Below are 19,468 nucleotides of genomic sequence, written 5' to 3' on the forward strand. Positions count from 1 at the left end.
CTAAGGAATACTTATTTTGGTACTCTAGAGCAACACTATGTCCATTACTTCACTGATACGCTGCCTATCTATTCAGAATGTACAGGAAGGATTGGCCCTTTCTGGCTTCTTGAAGAGTATTAAACTTGAGTAGGATATGCGGTATCCAGTGATTCCATCGAATACAAAGCATTGAATGTAAAAGCATTGAATCCAAAAGCATCGAAAAAAATTGATTTTTTTTAAAGGCTTTATTTGTATTATAATGGGTGTTGGGGGGACCCCCAATTAAAATAAAATGCATTTTTTTAATGCTTTTGTATTCGATGCTATCACTATAAACGGGATATGCCAATGTTATCTGTTTATATAGGCCATCCTATTAGGTCTATGGTCTAATGTTTGAAAGTACTATTGGTATAAACAATTATCGTAAAATCCTAACAAATGATTCAATATAGAACCCTTTTATGATTGATTTAGAAGAAACCCATTTCTGATTAATTTATTAATTTATTGAGGATTGTATAAGGTCATATTTATTTCTTGTTATACTTATGCTTATTTTTCTTCTTTGTTATTAGGTATAACAAAACTCTTCTTAAAAAGAACTCTGTTAAATTAAGTTTCAGAATTTTAAGAATTGTTATCTGTTAATTGGATTTTTTTTCTTTTTCTTTTGAAGTATTATAATGAATTGATCTATTTTTCTGTTGTATTTCTGACTAAAATTGTAAAGGTTTGATGAAACCAAATGCAATTAAAAAAAATGACCCCAGTAAATACAAAAAGGAAGGGAGACGCGTGGGGGTAATTATCTGGATACATGGATCCCGTATAGAGAATATTTCTGATTATTTTTTTTTTAACTCTTTATTTATGAAACAGTGAAGGTCAACTTCTGCAATACACCAATGCACATGTGAGTAACATTCTGTCGCTTAGGCATTGTCATAACATAAAGAAAAGGGAAAGCATTAAGGAAAATTATTGTCCACAGACCGCGATGAGCTCCATAGAAAATAAATGAGACAAAAAAGGAATAGTCAACATCATACATTACTAGACATTTGAACGCGTAAGTACTCTAGGAATGGCCCCCAAATATGTTTAGGTCTGCAAGATGGTACAACTAATGAGATATATGTTTCTTCACATTCACAAACATGAGTCATTTCCTTCAGCCACAGATTAATCCCTGGTGCCCTCACAGACTTCCATTTCATCAAAATACATTTCTTGGCTACCAGGCACCCGAGGTTAAACAGCCACCTCTTCTTTACTGTTGCCTTCCCAATATCACCAAATAACTACTTAGGAAACAGCAGTGCCGGAGATACATTGGTACAGTCGTGTAGAATCATCGCCACCTCCTCCCAGAACCGGACAACCGGAGGGCAGTTCCAGAACATATGATGTGTGTCAGCCTCCGTAGCCCCACATTTGACACAGCTGGGGGAAGCCGATGGTGCAAACCTAGCGACCTTCGCAGGTGTATAGTGCAGCCCATTAAGCAATTTAAATTGGATTAGCCGGTGTCTCGCATTCATCGAAACATCTTTAGTGAGCCTGCACCATCGCGCCCATCTATCGTCATCAATCGGGCCATCTAGATGCCTCTCCGAGTACAACCTGCCGGTGCCAGGTGGTCCCCGCCCGTCCTGACAGCTTTTATATAATGCTGAGATCAGACCACGGGTATAGCCAGTTGTGGCTACAAACTCTAAAGGCTGGCATTCAATAGGCTCTATTGGAAATGATGTCCACTTAGATCTAACTGCAGCCCTGATTCTGTAGTATTGTAGTGTACGGGTTGGGCCTCCCCCAAACTTTGCCGTATAATCCGGTAGAGTGATGAAAGTGCCTTCTGGGAAGAGATCCCTTAGTGTCATCCCACCTCCCGGGTCCCAACCGTCCTTAATGGTTTTATCATAGGTGGGCGGAAGACCAGGGCATCGCCAGAAGGGAATAGCGCCTGCATATGGCTCAGAGAAGTGTAATCTTTTAAATATCCTAGCCCAGGCGTTGACAGTGGTGCGAACCGGGTCAAAAGTGCAAGTGTCTAGATGCTTGTTGGCAAGAACAATGGTACGTAGGCAAGTGGGGTCAGCGCTGAATCTCTCCAATCCCGTGTGGACAGGGCAGGGGTGCAGAGCATACCAGTGGCTTGCAAAGTGCGCCTGGGCCACCTCATAATACAGTTCGAAGTCAGGCGCCTGCAAACTGCCCTGCTCATAAGGTCTAGACATAGCCTCCCACTTCATGCGCGGTGTACACGGCCCCCAACAAAAGCCTATTGCCAGTGTCTTAAGCTTATCAAAAAATGTCCTACCAGGACACAAAGGAATGTTAACAAAATAGTACAGTAACTTTGGGACCACAACCATCTTCAGGAGAGACAGCCGGACATATAGCGAGAGAGTCAACCTAGACCACAAATTCAGTCTATCAGTAAGTGTAGATATGTATTTCCAATGATTTTCAGCAAGCAATGGTTGGTGCTGGCGTGAGACTATAATACCCAAATATTTCAATCTATCCTGCGCCCACCTAAAGCCAAGCAGATCCATCAGCGGAGTCGTAGATTTGTTTAATGGGAATAGCTCTGACTTGTCTTCATTAATTCGATACCCTGAGAATCTAGTGAATTTTTGCACTTCGTCAAGTATCGGCGCCAGGTTTACAGACGGATCTCTGATAAACAATAGGGAATCATCGGCATACAAAGAAATTATATGAGTGGGGCCAGTCATGCGAAGACCTCAATCTATGTGTCTGGAGTGCATGATGCAAGCAAGAGGCTCGATGGAGAGAGCAAAAAGGAGCAGGAATAGGGGACATCCTTGCCTCGTACCACTGGCAAGTCTGAATAATGGGGATATTGTAGACCCGGTCCTGAAACTCGCCATCGGAGAGGAGTAAAGCAGTTGGACGCACCGAATAAAAAAGTCACCAAAGCCCATTCGCCTGAGGACTGCAAACAGAAATTGCCAGGACACGGAATCAAACGCCTTTTCGGCATCCAACGACGCGGCCACGGCCTGTGCATCTGGGTTAATCTGGGCAAGCACTCCAAAGAGCCTATGCAAATTATATGCGGTAGTGCGCCCAGGAATGAATCCCGATTGGTCCGGGTGGACCAGCTCGGTCATATAGGGGAGCAATCGCAATGCTAATAATTTGGCCAGGACCTTTGTGTCCGAATTGATCAAAGATAGCGGACGATACCAGCCCATGCTCTCAGGGGGTCTATTAGGTTTCAGAAGCACTGTTATTAGCGCTTCTGACATCGACGAGGGAAGAATTTGACGCTGCAAAGATTCCTCCCAGGTACTGAGCAGTTGAGGGGCCAAAAGCGAGCTCAGTTCCTTATATAATTCAATCCCAAGGCCATCAGGGCCAGGAGCTTTACCTGAGGGAAGAGACTTGATGGCCTCCAGAATTTCGTCAGCAGTAAGCGGGAGCTCCAACCCCAGACTGGCCTCCTCAGTAAGTTTGGAGAGCCGTATAGAGTCGAGGTAATGTTCCAATTCAACCTGGGAACACTGGTCTGCATTGGAGTAAAGCGATATATAGAACTCAAAGAATTCTGCGTTCACAGCCTCTGGCATTCTAAGGACTTCACCTGACACTCCCTGAATTCCTACAATGTGACACGATCTCGTGTCCCCCTGCACCACGCGGGCCAGATACCGCCCTGGTCTATCCGCATCCCCAATCTCCTAGCCTGAATAGGGCGATGTAACATACGGACCTCTAGGTCCGCAAGGACATTAAACCTCAAGAGTTTACCCTTAATCCTACCAAGTAATGCCCTATCACCCGTGCGAGCATATCCATCCTCCAAGTTCTTCAACTCTGCCTCAACCTCAGTAAGCTTCCCCCTAGTCTCACGCAGCATTCTGGAGGCCTTAGAGATTATCACCCCTTGAGCCAAACCTTATAAGACTCCCAAACCGTACCCACCTGGGGGACCGATGATGCATTTCTCAGGAAGAATTCCTCAGATTCAGAGCGTAAACCTTCAGAGAATGCAGCATCTAATAGGCAACCTGGTGGCATGCGCCACAGGGGCCTTGGCCGCCTCCCATCAAACCAGGAGAGTGTCAAAGCGACAGGAGAGTGGTCAGACAGAGTGCGTGGAAAAATTGTAGAGTCAACCACCTGCGCCATGAGTGAGTCAGGGATTAGCCACAGGTCAATTCTAGAGTGAGCATCATGTGCGGTGGAATAAAACGTATATTCACGCTTGGATGGGTTGCAACTATGCCAAGGATCAGTCAGCCCCAAATGGTTCATTATGTTCACTACCATACGGCCTGCTGCAGTAAACTCCCTTTGCATGCCTCGTGAACGATCTAGTGTGCAGTCCAGTATAAGATTGAAATCGCCCCCCCAAATAATATACGGTGATAGGTCCCCAATCAAGAGGTCCAGGATATTAGAGTAGAAATGAGGATCGTCTACATTGGGACCATAGGAGTTCACAAGCACAACACTAATCCCAAGCAATAAGCCCCAAACCATCACATATCTCCCGCCTGTGCTCCTGAAATGGAATAGAATGATGTATCATGGTGAGCACACCACGCGTCTGGGATGAATAGCTAGTATAATATCGCTGGGAGCCCCACGCTTTAGCAAAGCTTTCATTAACAGGCCCAAGGGCATGCGTCTCCTGGAGCATGACTATTCTGGGGGAACAGCGGTTCATATAAGCGGACACCTTCCGGGCCTTAATGGGGTGATTGAGGCCCCGCACATTCCACGAGAAGAAGGTTAAATTAGCACGCACTGTACTCATACACAAGGCAAAATATGTAACGCGACAGACAGCTCATATGCAAAGAGGAACCACGACCAGCACCTTTGAAAAGCCCTTCGTTTTCAAGATATAGGAAAACAAACCTAACAGCGGGCCATAGTGGCCCATAGAAGCCATATTCACATTTGCTTCCAACATAGCAACAGTATAAACATCAAAATTCCCTATCCCCACCCCCCACCCACATCATCACCCAAACATTGACGATGAACACCCCAGCACCAGAAAACCAAACAAACTCCTCAGGGTGCACTGTGAGATCGCCTAAGAACCAGAGCAGTCTAGTCATCCCGCCAAGGTAGGTTACACCATTTCTAAAAGTGCAGTCAGGATAGAATTGCCTGCAGCCTCAATCCTTATTCATAGTGCCAGGGGAACCAACCAGGGCCGGGGAGCCCTCTCGTCCGTCATGGTCCCTGCGCGGCAGAGGAATGGAGATATTTGCCTCTATGTATGCCATCGCCTCACTTGGCTCCTCGAAAAAATGAGCTCTGCCACCATGCTGCACCCTGAGCTTAGCCGGGTACATCAGAGCATACTGCACCTGTCGGATCCTCAACATCTTCTTAACAGGGTCAAACGACTTCCGCCGGGAGAGCACAGCCGCTGCGAAATCTGGATAAATGTGTATATCAGAGGATTCATAGCGTAGCGCGCCATTCTCACGGGCCATGCGCAGGATCAAATCCCCGTCTCGATAATTTAATTACCTGACAACAATGGTGCGGGGAGGAGCGCCAGGCTTAGGAACCGGGGCACGGACTCGATGCGCCCTTTCAATCAGGAAATGCTGGAGAATCCAGCCGGATCAAATAGGGTCTTCAGCATGTTTTCAATGTACTTCTCCATTGGGCCTTTGCAGGCTGCCTCGGGAATCTCAACAATTCTAATGTTATTGCGTCGCGACCGCGATTCAAGATCATCACACTTATTTCGGACTCTGCTGAACTCCTGTTGAAGATGGGCAATGTCACGACCATGCTTTGCTACTTGATCCTCTGTAGCACCAACTCTGGATTCGACCTCGTGATGCAAGCTCCCTCCTTTTCAAGTTTGGACTTCAAGGAGCCAATAGTAGAAACAATATCATCCAGTTTAACATTTACGGCGAGAAAGCCGTTCTGTACTGTCGCCAACAGGTGGTCCTCATGTGATGCCGTTCTGTACTGTCGCCAACAGGTGGTCCTCATGTGATGTTGCAGGGGAGGAGGATTGATCGCTAACCGGAGGGTCCACCCCAGGGGCAGAGAATTTTGCAGGAGTATTAGCATGTGTTCATTGGGCCCCTCTTCTTAGCAGCTGCCCCCTTAGTCATGATACAGAGGTTTTGCCACCAGGCTGGAAATGAACAAACGCAGGGGCAATCAGTCCGCCAGAGCACCAGTGCCTCCGAGACAGTAGCAGGAGAGCCAACAAGCCAGCCCCAAGCACAAGAGAGTGGTCACGCTAGCCCCAGCCTTGGCGTGTGCCACAGCTTAAATGCTGGCAATGAGAGACTGATACACCAGGCACAGGACCCTGTCCATGAGCCACCAGAATATACAACTCAGGTATCCAGAAGAGCCGTCCCAAGCAGACAACGCAATCGAGCGATCAGCAGAGAATGTTCACCTAGTGTACGAGCACTCAAGGGGTAGATGCCGGTCCCGCCCCTGCAAGCCCGAGTGAACAGGCTACGTGTCCCAGCTGCACACCCTGGGCACACAGTCCGCTTATATCAATCAGATGTTTCTAATTTGCATGCAGCTTCGCACCACCGGGCCTCCCTATTGCACCTGCTGCGGCCAGCTCTCAGTCACATATGCAGCTCCACATACCAGTCTTTGCCAGCTGCCACCACTTGCAGCAGGACCACTAAGCACCCTCACAGGGAGAGGGCTGTGGGGCAGCAGACGGCGCGATATGACATCCAGCTCCAACCCAGAGTCCTGTCCGCCCTGCCAATGGAGCAAAGGCTCACCCCTCCGCCACGTCTCACGAGGCCTCCCTAGGCAGTCTCAGCACACCGCACCAAAGGGTCTCCTCCTCCAGGGCGGGTAGGCAATCATCCGCAGCCAGGACAAACCGCAGAAGCACCAGGCCTCCCGCGGCTCGCAAACACTGCGGCTGACCGGGACCTGAGGGGACCGCACCTCCTCCTCCCCCACCAGCCACAGGGCGCACAGGGCACACAGCTCCAGCCCAGTCGCCCGCACAGGACGTCTCGAATCTCCCGGCTATATCAAGCCAGCACCGCGGGCAGCGGGCCCTCCCGCACACAATGCCGGGTGCTCAGCTGGGACAGAATTCCGATCGGCATGGACCGCGCAAGAATCAAGCGCAACCAGAGTTCAGCTCCAAACAAATTCTGCAGCAAGTGAAGCGTGTGTCACCCGTCTTCTACAACACTCTACCGCTGCAGCCAGGGCACAGGCGTCAGCTTTGTTCAAAATGCGGCTCACAGCATCCGTAGCTGCTCCTCCATCCAACAAGAGCAAAACGACACTGCAACATAAAGTGTAAACAGATTTATTCCAAAAAACGGATTCTGCTCGGCAGGAGCTTACAGCTCAAGTGGCCATCTTGCTCGGCGGCTCAACAGCGCCCCCCCTTCCCTGATTATTGAGATGAGGAACATGGAATGGGACCTATTATCCTTTCTTGGAATAGCAGAGGTTTTAATTCCCTCACTCATATAAATGGAATCAAACTATTAAAGGAATGTGATGTGTTTGCCCTACAAGGAACTTGGGTGAGGGGAGACTTGTTACTGGATGGGTATAACATTCTGTGTAAAATGTCTATTGGAGGAAATAAGGGACGTTCGGCAGGAGGTTTATGTATTGGTGCCAAAGATTCTTTCCCCCTTCCGAACATATGAATGCTCTGAATATTCTCCCTTTTTTATGTGTGCCATAGTCAGTAACATGGGTCTCCTTGGGGAAATACTAATTATTAATGTATACTCACGTCCGGGAGAGGTAAACATGGTAAGTATAGGAGAGACATTTCACTGCCTACTGTGATGTAGCCAAAAAGGAGATGGATAATTGGAGTGAGTTAGGGGATGAGCTTATAAATACTGTACCCTCTGTGATGGATAAAATTGCAAATTCCAAACTTGAGTAATTAATGGTATCACCTGGCTAAAACTGTTTCTAAGTTGGGGGCTTAAATATTTAGAACCCGAAGAAGGGGTCAACAATGAAGACACTTGGTCTAATGGTAAAGTTAGCTAACAAATGGATTATATGTTTGCTAGAAAGGGGATAAAGAAAATCATAGGATCCTTTGAACATATACCTACCCTGCTGAGCGATCATAAAGCACCCAGATGCAAACTCTTAAAAATAATCCCACATCAATGGGAGAGTGGTGATGTAAATGAACATCCAGAACTCTGTGGGGGGGGAATAGGATTATATGGACAGAGAAAATTCTGGTAAAATTCGATAACAATGTTTTATATACTTCCCCTGGAAGGCCAAGAGATAGTACTGAATGGCCTTAAGATGATAGGCGATCTGTTGGGTATGATCCAAAAGAAAAATTGTAGACTGAGGATTAATCATAAATATGGGAAACCACATCTGAATAAGAATGATAGCCAAATTGAAGAGAAGAAAAAACAGAAGGGGGATGAAATTTAAGAAAACTATAATGCTAATTGGAAGATCATATATGTGCTCTGAAAAACGCTGACTCCAAGAAATGTTGGTATCTCTATCGATAATATTTATTAGAAGATACAAGTAAAGATAACAATGTAGGACAGACTGTATGGGAAAAATATATCTCTCAACTCCTCTATATGGAGAGAGTGTGGTAAATAGGCGTCAGATATTTCCCTATGAGATCTTGGATATACTAAAAATTATAAATAAATTGAAATCATCCAGAGCCCCGGGACCAGATGGGTTGGCAAACATCGTATTGAAACACAACCCAAAAAAATAGGTACTATTTCTACCTCTTATACTCTCTAACATCTGGGAAAGTGGGACTTTTCCGGATAGCTCGCGTAAGGCGATGGTTGTCCCAAAGGGGGATAGGAAAAACGCGGACAACTATTGCTCACTAGCTATGACCAGTAGTAGTTGCAAAATATTCTGCTCCTTATTGATAGGTAGTATAAATATATGGAGTAATGAAAATGGTCTTCTCCCTATTCAACAAACTGGATTCCAAAAGGACCACAGCACACTTGACAATCTGGTGATGCTAAAATATATAATTTCAGACACAATGGATAAAAAAGACACGAATGATATGCTTGTTACATCGACTACTCAACTGCGTTTGATTGCATTGATCGGGATATACTCTGGAAGAAATTGGCTGATGGGAAGTTATGCCTTATGATTCTATATTTCCTAAGAGAAATGCACAGAGAAACCACTGTGGTAATTTGTTTGGGTAAAGGTAAAATGACTTCCCCATAAATTAAAACAAATGTAGGTCTCAAGCAGGGCTGCATTACCTCACAGGTGTTATTCCAATGAATCTATCCCAAATATCCGACACAGAGATTGTATAAGAAATTTTCCTTTAAAAGTGGGAGGGTTTGGAATTAATGGTCTCATGTATTGTCATGATCTCTGCTTCCAAAAGGTCAGGGTTTTCCCAACTCCCTTGGAAGCAGATCCATAACCCAGGTTCCGAGTGCCAACCAGTCCCAATTGGGACCTTTTGGACCCAGTCCTGGCACCAGTGGCACCAGGCTCATAAATATGCCCAGTCCCAGCGCTGGAAGCGCCGGGCTCATAATGCTTGGGTGGACTTACCTGCAGCAGACCATGCTGCTTACTTGCCTGCCAGTTGAGCCTCTGATCCTCTTCTGTTTGGAACTACTTTTCCTGTTGGGTGGGGCAGGAGCCACTCCCTAGATTCAGAACACTGGAACTCTTCTGGAAAGCAGGAACTCTTTTCTTACCTAGGCGTGGCTGTGGAAGGAGACACCTAAGCACTACAGGAGGCTATTTAAACCACACCCGATGGATGAATCTTGCTTTGCGTTATTCTGCATCCTCTGCAGCAGAACGCTCATCGTGTCTTCTGCATCTGATCCTGGGCCTAAGGAAAAAGGCTTACCATCCTGATTCCAGTCTTCAGCAACACCTATAAAGACAAGAAAGAACAGGTTAGCATTACGGTCTTCAGTGACAGCTCTTCACTTACCTGGTCCATCGGCTGTCACCAACGCCTCGTGCTGCATTCCGGCATCTGAAAGACAAAGGCTTACCTACTCTTCGTGCGCTCCGGAGGCCTTCGGCGCTGCATCCCGCATCTGAAAGACAAAACAAGGTGCGTTTAAAGACATTGGGGAACTTTAATACTCACGTGCCATTACTCCTTTCCACATCTAACCCAGTGGGTATTCCGGCACCCTGCAGCCGCTCCGAACTTGTACCTGCAAAATAAAAAGACAGTTAGAGCGCATCGTGAAGCAGGCAACAAGCGCTTACTTACGTGCTTCCAGGCGCTTCTATTCATCACACGGGCTCCATCTTCAACTCACTTCAGCCCGTCATCCGCCATCGCCGGAACCCTGCAAAACAAGAAACATCATTACTAAAGACATTAGAATTACTCAAAACTTACCGTTCGTGCAGTAAACGACGGACAGCAGTCCTCTGAAGTCAAGAGGCCTGCTCCCCTTATCCAGTGAAGAAACTGGTTACAGCACCCTGCCCCGAGGCAGATGGAGAGCACGGCGTTCACTTACCTAAGGTGAGAGCGTTAACCTTTGGGGTTTTACAGGAGAAGAGAAAGGGAAGAAGAGAGAGACATTCAATAACCCAATTCCTTAATCCCATATTTTCTATCTGCAGACATCTTACCCTTCAAGTCAGACATACAGTGCACAGAGGTCCAGCCCAAAGAGCCAGCCGTGTGTTACACATCACCTTTGCAGATATGGTATACGCCCAGTCAAGACCGGCGCCTCTACGGGAATCAGGTGAGCGTTACAGAACGCAAAGCCAACCACAAAACTCCCGTCCAGGCGCTATGGAAACCTCGGATACCGACCAGCTAGCCCAGTTACTTGGGGAACTAAGGGCAGAAGTGCATGCAGCCCGTCAGGAAACGAACGCTCTAAGAAGGGAACTGATTATTTCCAAGGAGCGAACAGATGATCTCGCTAGACAATTGCTACAGTCACAAGCCGGACAGACCCCGTTACCCGCATCTGGAGGAAATCTTCCTTCTACATCCTCTATGAATCCAGTGCAGATCAACCTACCTGGGAATGTACCTCTGGCTCCGCCCGAACGATTTTCTGGTGACCCAAAGAGGTTTGCAGTATTTATCAATCAGTGCCGGTTGCATTTCTTATGCCGGCCAGCAGCCTTTCCAACTGATCAAGCTAAAGTAGCTTTCGTGCTTTCGTACCTTAGTGGCAATGCGGCAGACTGGTCGATCCCTCTAGTAAATCAAGATGATCCGGTCCTCCATGATTTTCAAGCTTTTCAGCTCAGTATGGAAAAACTGTTCGCAAGACATTCACAGGGGCAGGCCTTGGACAATGAGCTTCTTTCGTTGCGACAAGGTAATCAAGACCTTTTGGCTTATATTGCGTCTTTCAACAGACTGATAGTGGAAACTCAATGGCCTGAGGACAAAAGGATTACGCTGTTTTATAGAGGTCTACGTGGAGAGCTCAAAGATGTGTTAGCCCAAGTAGTGAATCCCCCACAAGATTGTTCGGACTATATAGACTTAGTCGTTCAAATAGATCACAGACTGCAGAACAGGAAGGCCGATCGTTCCAAGTTTGATGCTTGAGTATTTTCCAAACCGCCAACTCCTTCCAAAGGAGTAGACTCCGGGGAACCCATGCAAATAGGGGGTCTGAAAGGTCCTCTAACACAAAAGGAGCGGGAAAGGAGAAAACAGTTGCAATTATGCCTCTATTGCGGAAACTCAGGGCACTTTCTTCGAGACTGTCCGGTGAAACCTGCCAAGAAGGCAGTAGGAGCTGCAGTTACCAAAGTTACAAACTCTGAGCAGGGAAACGACCTCGCCCGACAAGAATAGAGGTCCTCTTGCCGAGCGTGAAAACCAGTTCCGTGACCTCGCATTTCGTGATACCTATGGTCCTCATTAGCCCTGATAATCCGGATCGATTACATGCAATTGAAGCTTACGTCGACAGCGGTGCCATCGGCAATTATGTGGATCATGAAATGGTTTTGAGGATGAATCTAACTCTTTGTCCCAAGGCTGTAAAGGACGTCATTACTACGGTGGATGGTACGGAGATAGCCTCCGGGCCAGTAACGCATACCACTCAAGAGGTGACGCTAGTAAGTCAAGATGGACACCATGAGAAGATCGTGTTCGATGTGATCAAGGCCCCTCAGTTTCAGATTATTCTAGGAATACCTTGGTTAGAGAAACACAATCCTCTGATCGATTGGCGAGCAAGAACGGTCCAGTTTCCAGAATGTGTCTCTACTTGTCACCCTCCACCTGGTGTTGCAATGGCAGCAATTTCTTCAGAGACTCCCCAGTTACCTCCCGAATACCTAGAATACCAAGATGTTTTCCGGAAGGATCAGGCTAACTCTCTACCTCCCCATAGGTCTTATGACTGCCAGATAGACCTGATACCTGGATCTACTCCTCCTTGTAGTAGAATTTATGCCCACACTGAGCCTGAGAACCTTCACCTTCGACAATACCTGGATCAATACCTGGCAAATGGGTTTATTCGTCCTTCCAAGTCCCCTGCTTCTTCAGCTTTGTTCTTCGTTCCAAAAAAGGAAGGAGACCTTAGAACTTGTATAGATTATCGCTCCCTGAACCAGATCACCGTTAAGAATAGATATCCGTTACCTTTGATCCCTGAACTCCTGGACCAAGTCAGAAAAGCATGCATATATACAAAGCTGGATCTTAGAGGAGCTTACCACTTGGTACGAGTAAAAGAGGGCGATGAATGGAAGACGGCCTTCCGCACCAAGTATGGACTATTTGAATATCAGGTCATGCCCTTTGGACTTTGCAATGCCCCGGCCGCCTTTCAATATTTTATGAACGATGTCCTCAGAGAGCTCATAGATGTGTGTGTTGTTGTTTACATTGACGACATCCTCGTTTATTCTTCATCGGAATCTGAACATCGGAAACACGTGAAAATGGTCCTCGAAAGATTGCGTCAACACAAACTTTTCGCTAAGTTGGAAAAATGTGTTTTCAACGTGACTGAAGTTGAATTCTTGGGATTCATATTATCACCTGGCGGAGTGCGTATGGATTCAAAGAAGGTCGATGCAGTTCTCAAATGGCCATCACCATCCTCCGTAAAAGGTGTGCAAAGCATGTTAGGCTTCGCTAACTTTTACCGCAGGTTTATCCCCGAATTCTCTCGAATAGTCCAGCCCATCACTGCCTTGTTAAAGAAAAACAAACGTTTTGAATGGTCTACCGAGGCGGAACAAGCTTTCCAGGATTTGAAGACTAAATTTATCTCTGCACAATCTTAAAACACCCTCGCCCCGAACTCCCCTACATCGTGGAAACTGATGCTTCAAGCCTTGCCATGGGGGCAGTTCTATCACAAAAGGACCCGGTAACCAATCAGTTGCATCCCGTGGCATTTTGGTCCCGCAAATTCTCGCCTCCTGAAATCAATTACACGATTACTGACAAGGAACTTCTGGCTATCAAGTCTGCCTTTAAGGCTTGGCGGCATTATCTGCTGGGGGCCCGACACACCGTTACTGTGATTACGGATCACCGAAACCTGCAATATTTGAAAACCGCAAAAGCCCAATCCTCTAGACAACTCCGTTGGGCATTATTCTTTGCCGAGTTTGACTTCATAATTACCTATCGACCTGGTACAAAGAACGGTAAAGCTGATGCCCTTTCTCGGATGGGAGTGGAAGAACACTTGATCAACCCTAAACCTGTACCAATCATTCCCGAACAAAGAATTCTGGGTGTAATCGCCACAGAATCGATAGAGGAAGTTAAGGATAAGGCCAGGCAACTTGTAACTCCAGCAGACATACAGAATTGGCATCTGCAGGGAAAGGACTTTGCATTAAAGGACAACTTATTGTATTTCCAAGAACGATTATACCTACCCAGCACAGATTTACAGAAAAAAGTAATCTCTTGTTATCACGATTCTTTAATGGAAGGACATCCCGGTATGGCCAAGACCTCAGAAAAGATCAAGCGCTACTTCTGGTGGCCGTCTTGGAAAAAAGATATCAGAGACGTTATAATGTCCTGTGGAGTATGCGCCCAAAACAAGAGTCAAAAGGAAAGACCAGCAGGCCTCTTACGCCCTATTGACATCCCACCTCGCCCTTGGCATACGCTTTCTATGGACTTCATCACCGATCTACCTCCATGCTCCGGATACAATACGATTCTAGTAATCGTGGACTTATTCTCCAAGATGGCGCATTTCATTCCGCTCAAAGGCTTGCCAACAGCAGCAACTCTGGCCCGAGAATTTCTCGAAAACATCGTCCGACTGCACGGTTTTCCTTCGGTTCTAATTTCGGATCGAGGTAGTCAATTTATTTCTCATTTTTGGCGAAGTTGCTGTCGGTCGGCTCAAATTGATGTGAGACTATCGACCAGTCACCACCCTCAGACCGACGGACAAACCGAGAGGACCAATCAAACTCTGGAACAGTATTTACGCTGCATGCTGCAACAAACTGAAAAAACTTGGAAAGACATCCTTTGGATAGCCGAATATGCCTACAATAACTCTGTCCATTCGGGAACTGGGAAAACCCCGTTTTTTCTTTTGTACGGCAGTCACCCTCGAACCTCGGAGTTGGATCCCCTCCAAGATCTTGAAACACCAGCAGTAGACTACCTGCATTCTACAATCACCCAAGCCTTTAAGGAAGCTGTTTCTCACCTTCAAAGGGCTAAAGAACAATACAAGAAAGGAGCAGATCAACATCGGAAGGAAGCCCCTCAATATCAAGTAGGGGATCAAGTCTGGTTATCCACCAAATATCTACCTCTAAAAGGGCCACACACATTCAACCCAAGATACCTTGGTCCCTATTCCATCACTACCATAGTAAACCCAGTAGCGGTCAAGTTGGACTTGCCCCCGCACATGAAGATACATACGGTCTTCCACGTCTCTCTATTAAAACCCGTGCAACCTCAAACCCGATTAACTAAATCTCCAAAACCTATCCTAGTTGATGGAGAACTCGAGTTTGAAGTCAAAAGCATTCTGGACTCCAAGATCTCCAAATCTAAACTATTTTACCTAATTGACTGGAAAGTCTACGGCCCCCAAGAGAGATCCTGGGAACCTGCTGAATATGTCCACCCTCCTCGCCTAATCAAAAGATTTCACCGAACATTTCCTGACAAGCCAAAACCCCCGGAGAAGCCCGGTTTGGGAGGGGCCTTGAGGGGGGGTACTGTCATGATCTCTGCTTCCAAAAGGTCAGGGTTTTCCCAACTCCCTTGGAAGCAGATCCATAACCCAGGTTCCGAGTGCCAACCAGTCCCATTTGGGACCTTTTGGACCCAGTCCTGGCGCCAGTGGCACCAGGCTCATAAATATGCCCAGTCCCAGCGCTGGAAGCGCCGGGCTCATAATGCTTGGGTGGACTTACCTGCAGCAGACCATGCTGCTTACTTGCCTGCCAGTTGAGCCTCTGATCCTCTTCTGTTTGGAACTACTTTTCCTGTTGGGTGGGGCAGGAGCCACTCCCTAGATTCAGAACACTGGAACTCTTCTGGAAAGCAGGAACTCTTTTCTTACCTAGGCGTGGCTGTGGAAGGAGACACCTAAGCACTACAGGAGGCTATTTAAACCACACCCGATGGATGAATCTTGCTTTGCGTTATTCTGCATCCTCTGCAGCAGAACGCTCATCGTGTCTTCTGCATCTGATCCTGGGCCTAAGGAAAAAGGCTTACCATCCTGATTCCAGTCTTCAGCAACACCTATAAAGACAAGAAAGAACAGGTTAGCATTACGGTCTTCAGTGACAGCTCTTCACTTACCTGGTCCATCGGCTGTCACCAACGCCTCGTGCTGCATTCCGGCATCTGAAAGACAAAGGCTTACCTACTCTTCGTGCGCTCCGGAGGTCTTCACACTGCATTCCGGCATCTGAAAGACAAAAGCTTACCAACTCTTCGCACGCTCCGGAGGCCTTCGGCGCTGCATCCCGCATCTGAAAGACAAAACAAGGTGCGTTTAAAGACATTGGGGAACTTTAATACTCACGTGCCATTACTCCTTTCCACATCTAACCCAGTGGGTATTCCGGCACCCTGCAGCCGCTCCGAACTTGTACCTGCAAAATAAAAAGACAGTTAGAGCGCATCGTGAAGCAGGCAACAAGCGCTTACTTACGTGCTTCCAGGCGCTTCTATTCATCACACGGGCTCCATCTTCAACTCACTTCAGCCCGTCATCCGCCATCGCCGGAACCCTGCAAAACAAGAAACATCATTACTAAAGACTTTAAAGACATTAGAATTACTCAAAACTTACCGTTCGTGCAGTAAACGACGGACAGCAGTCCTCTGAAGTCAAGAGGCCTGCTCCCCTTATCCAGTGAAGAAACTGGTTACAGCACCCTGCCCCGAGGCAGATGGAGAGCACGGCGTTCACTTACCTAAGGTGAGAGCGTTAACCTTTGGGGTTCTACAGGAGAAGAGAAAGGGAAGAAGAGAGAGACATTCAATAACCCAGTTCCTTAATCCCATATTTTCTATCTGCAGACATCTTACCCTTCAAGTCAGACATACAGTGCACAGAGGTCCAGCCCAAAGAGCCAGCCGTGTGTTACACATCACCTTTGCAGATACGGTATACGCCCAGTCAAGACCGGCGCCTCTACGGGAATCAGGTGAGCGTTACATGTATGCAGACGATACAATACTATTAGACAAAACACCGGGGGGCGGGGGGTTGCAGAAGATGCTTGAAATGTTGCCTCATTACTCTAAAGAAAACAACTTAAGTATACATATTAATAAAACCAAGGTGATGGTGTTTGGGGGATCTAAAAGGAAAAAAGAATGAATGTCTTATAGATGGAAGATCAACGCAGATATTCTTGAGGTAGTAGATATATACCCCTATTTAGGGATACCTATCATGAACCAACCCCCCCAGTGGCTTCTATTATGAGATGGTCGAGGCTAAAGTTTTGAAAAAATTGAATGTTATGAAAAAATATGGCAAACAAAGGTGGATATTCCATTGAAGGCTACCTGGAAGTCTACAAGAAATGTATTATTCCTGGAGCCTTATATACACTAGAATCTGTGGAGGTAATAGAAAGGGAAAACCTTGGGAAATTAGAGGGGAAATTGTGGAAACCCCTATTGGGAAGTAATACATTGTGAACTAGGGTTGATACCCATTAAAACGCTTTAGAAAATATGGTGCTGTAAGCTCTGTATGAAGGTTGTGTTGGGAGAAGGGGAAGGAGTGAGTCTCATGGGCCTTATCGGTAAAAGCATGCATATGCGAAATAAATCAAACACATACATGACAAATTTGAAAGGCGTAACGCTTTCTTTTCTCATGGAAAAAAATATGAAGATCCCACAAAATTGGAAGAAATGAAGGCGACTTATAAACATCTTAAAAAGAAAGCTGGGTGTCACTATGAACTCAGACATAATGTTCCTTAGCATGGGTTTGTCATTAATGCTTAAGTGTAAACAACAAGCCGTCCAGGCCGATAACATAGATATGAAATTTGGAAAATACTCTCTCATACCTGCTATTCGCTTTTATCGAAATAAAATCATTCCTGCACTTACTTATGGAGCAGAGGCCATGTTTGGCTGCGATAACGAACTTTGGTTGCGATGCGAACATGTTATCTGGAGGAGGATCCTCCAACTCCTGAAAGGTTACCCAACAGCAAGGTATGAGGTTGGTGTCACCTCAATAAAACACAGTTGTGATATGGAACACACTAACCTTATACAGGAAGGTTGTTGGAGCTGATGATATACCACAGTTCAGACTTTTTAATAATTTAGATTAAAAAAACAGACTGCCTGTTAAATATATGGAGATTCTCCTGTGAAGTCATTTTAACACAGCTGAACACAGACAGAGAAACCCTTGTGCAAAACCCAAATGCAGTAAATAAAAGATTATTCAAACAAGACTGGATTGAAACTTATGATAAGAGAATCCAACATAAAAGAATGAAGATTGTGCCAGCTGAAGCAAGAAAATGAAATGTATTAGCCAAGTACCTGGCAATTTTTCCGTGCAAAAAAAGAACATCTTTCTTAAAGTTCAGATTGAATGTAAGGGAAACTAGATATCCACAGAATGTTAACGGCGACAAAGACCAATCATGCCGATTTTGCAACGATCAGGAAGAATCTTTGAAGCATTTGGTGCTATTTTGCCCTAAATTACCAGATCTAAGAACGAGATATATGGGCAACGAGATGACCAGATTCCCCGCACGATCAGCCGAGGAATGGTGGATAATCATGCACAAGGGAGAAAATAATACATTGATATTTGCACTCTCATCTTTCCTGTAAAATCTGAAAAAGATATTACAAAGCAGAATGGAGACTATGGGGGATTGAAACTAAGACCTGTGTTAAATTCTGACAGCTAGCGTGAATTAAATGAAAAGGCGCCGCTTTGGGTGGTAATTTTAAACATTCATAATAGATTAGGAAGTGAAATATGTTGAATACTATTTGAGAGATGAATTTTATGTTTTCTCCCTTTCTCTTTCTTTTTTACTTTTGTTTTCCATTCTATATGAATGTAAAAGGAATGTGGAAGTGTATCTTAAAGGGATATTGTTCATCCTTTTTCTTTTAAAAGTTTGTAATAAACTATAAAAAAGAAAGAAAAAAAAAGAAAGAAAGCTTTTGAGTGGGATCTGTATTTTAACTTGTCTTATCTTGCCAAAAAGAAACGATATGGGACCTATGCACTCCAAGGGATAAAACCCATGATACCTAGACATTATCTGTTTAAGACCGGAAACAGAAATTTGGTGAGATTTATTGCCCTCCTTAGATTTAACATATTGCCCTGTAGGGAATATGGGCTTGGTCTGGTTTAGCAAGGGAAGAAAGACTCTGTAGACATTGTAATAGGGAGATATAATCTATTAGACACATACTCACAGGATGTGAGATACTGCAAGAATGGTATTCTAGGAGCTATGGTAACTTTGTGTGTGACCTAAGAATGATTTTATCTGACCAGTTTTGGTCGGCCATTTACATGGCAGAAAAATATGGTCTACATTTGTGCAGCCTTTTATATATGGAAGAGAGCAATCCCAAATAATTAAATCTATGTATATGTGATGCCATGTCTTGAATAATATGAGGCCTTTTACGTAGTTGAATATGAAATTAGATTTGAGGCACTCTGTGATGACACATTTTTAAATGTAATATGAAATGTACTGTGTAAGCCTATCAAGTTTTACTGTCATTTATGCCATGTATTATATTTTCTATGTATATTTTAATTATTATTGTAATATTATGTCATATAGTGTATAAGATTTTAATTAACCAGTTTGCACTTTAAATAAATTTAAAGAAAATTAAAATAATGGAAGGACTAAAATTCAGAACAAGCTGCAGCAATTCTGATTGATCCACCGTTAAAACATGTGATAGATTCACAACTTGCAGAGCAGGAGAAGGTATGTTATCTTAACT

Source organism: Ambystoma mexicanum, chromosome 6q, assembly GCF_040938575.1.
Source record: "Ambystoma mexicanum isolate Mex_15411 chromosome 6q, UKY_AmexF1_1, whole genome shotgun sequence".
NCBI lineage: Eukaryota > Metazoa > Chordata > Amphibia > Caudata > Ambystomatidae > Ambystoma > Ambystoma mexicanum.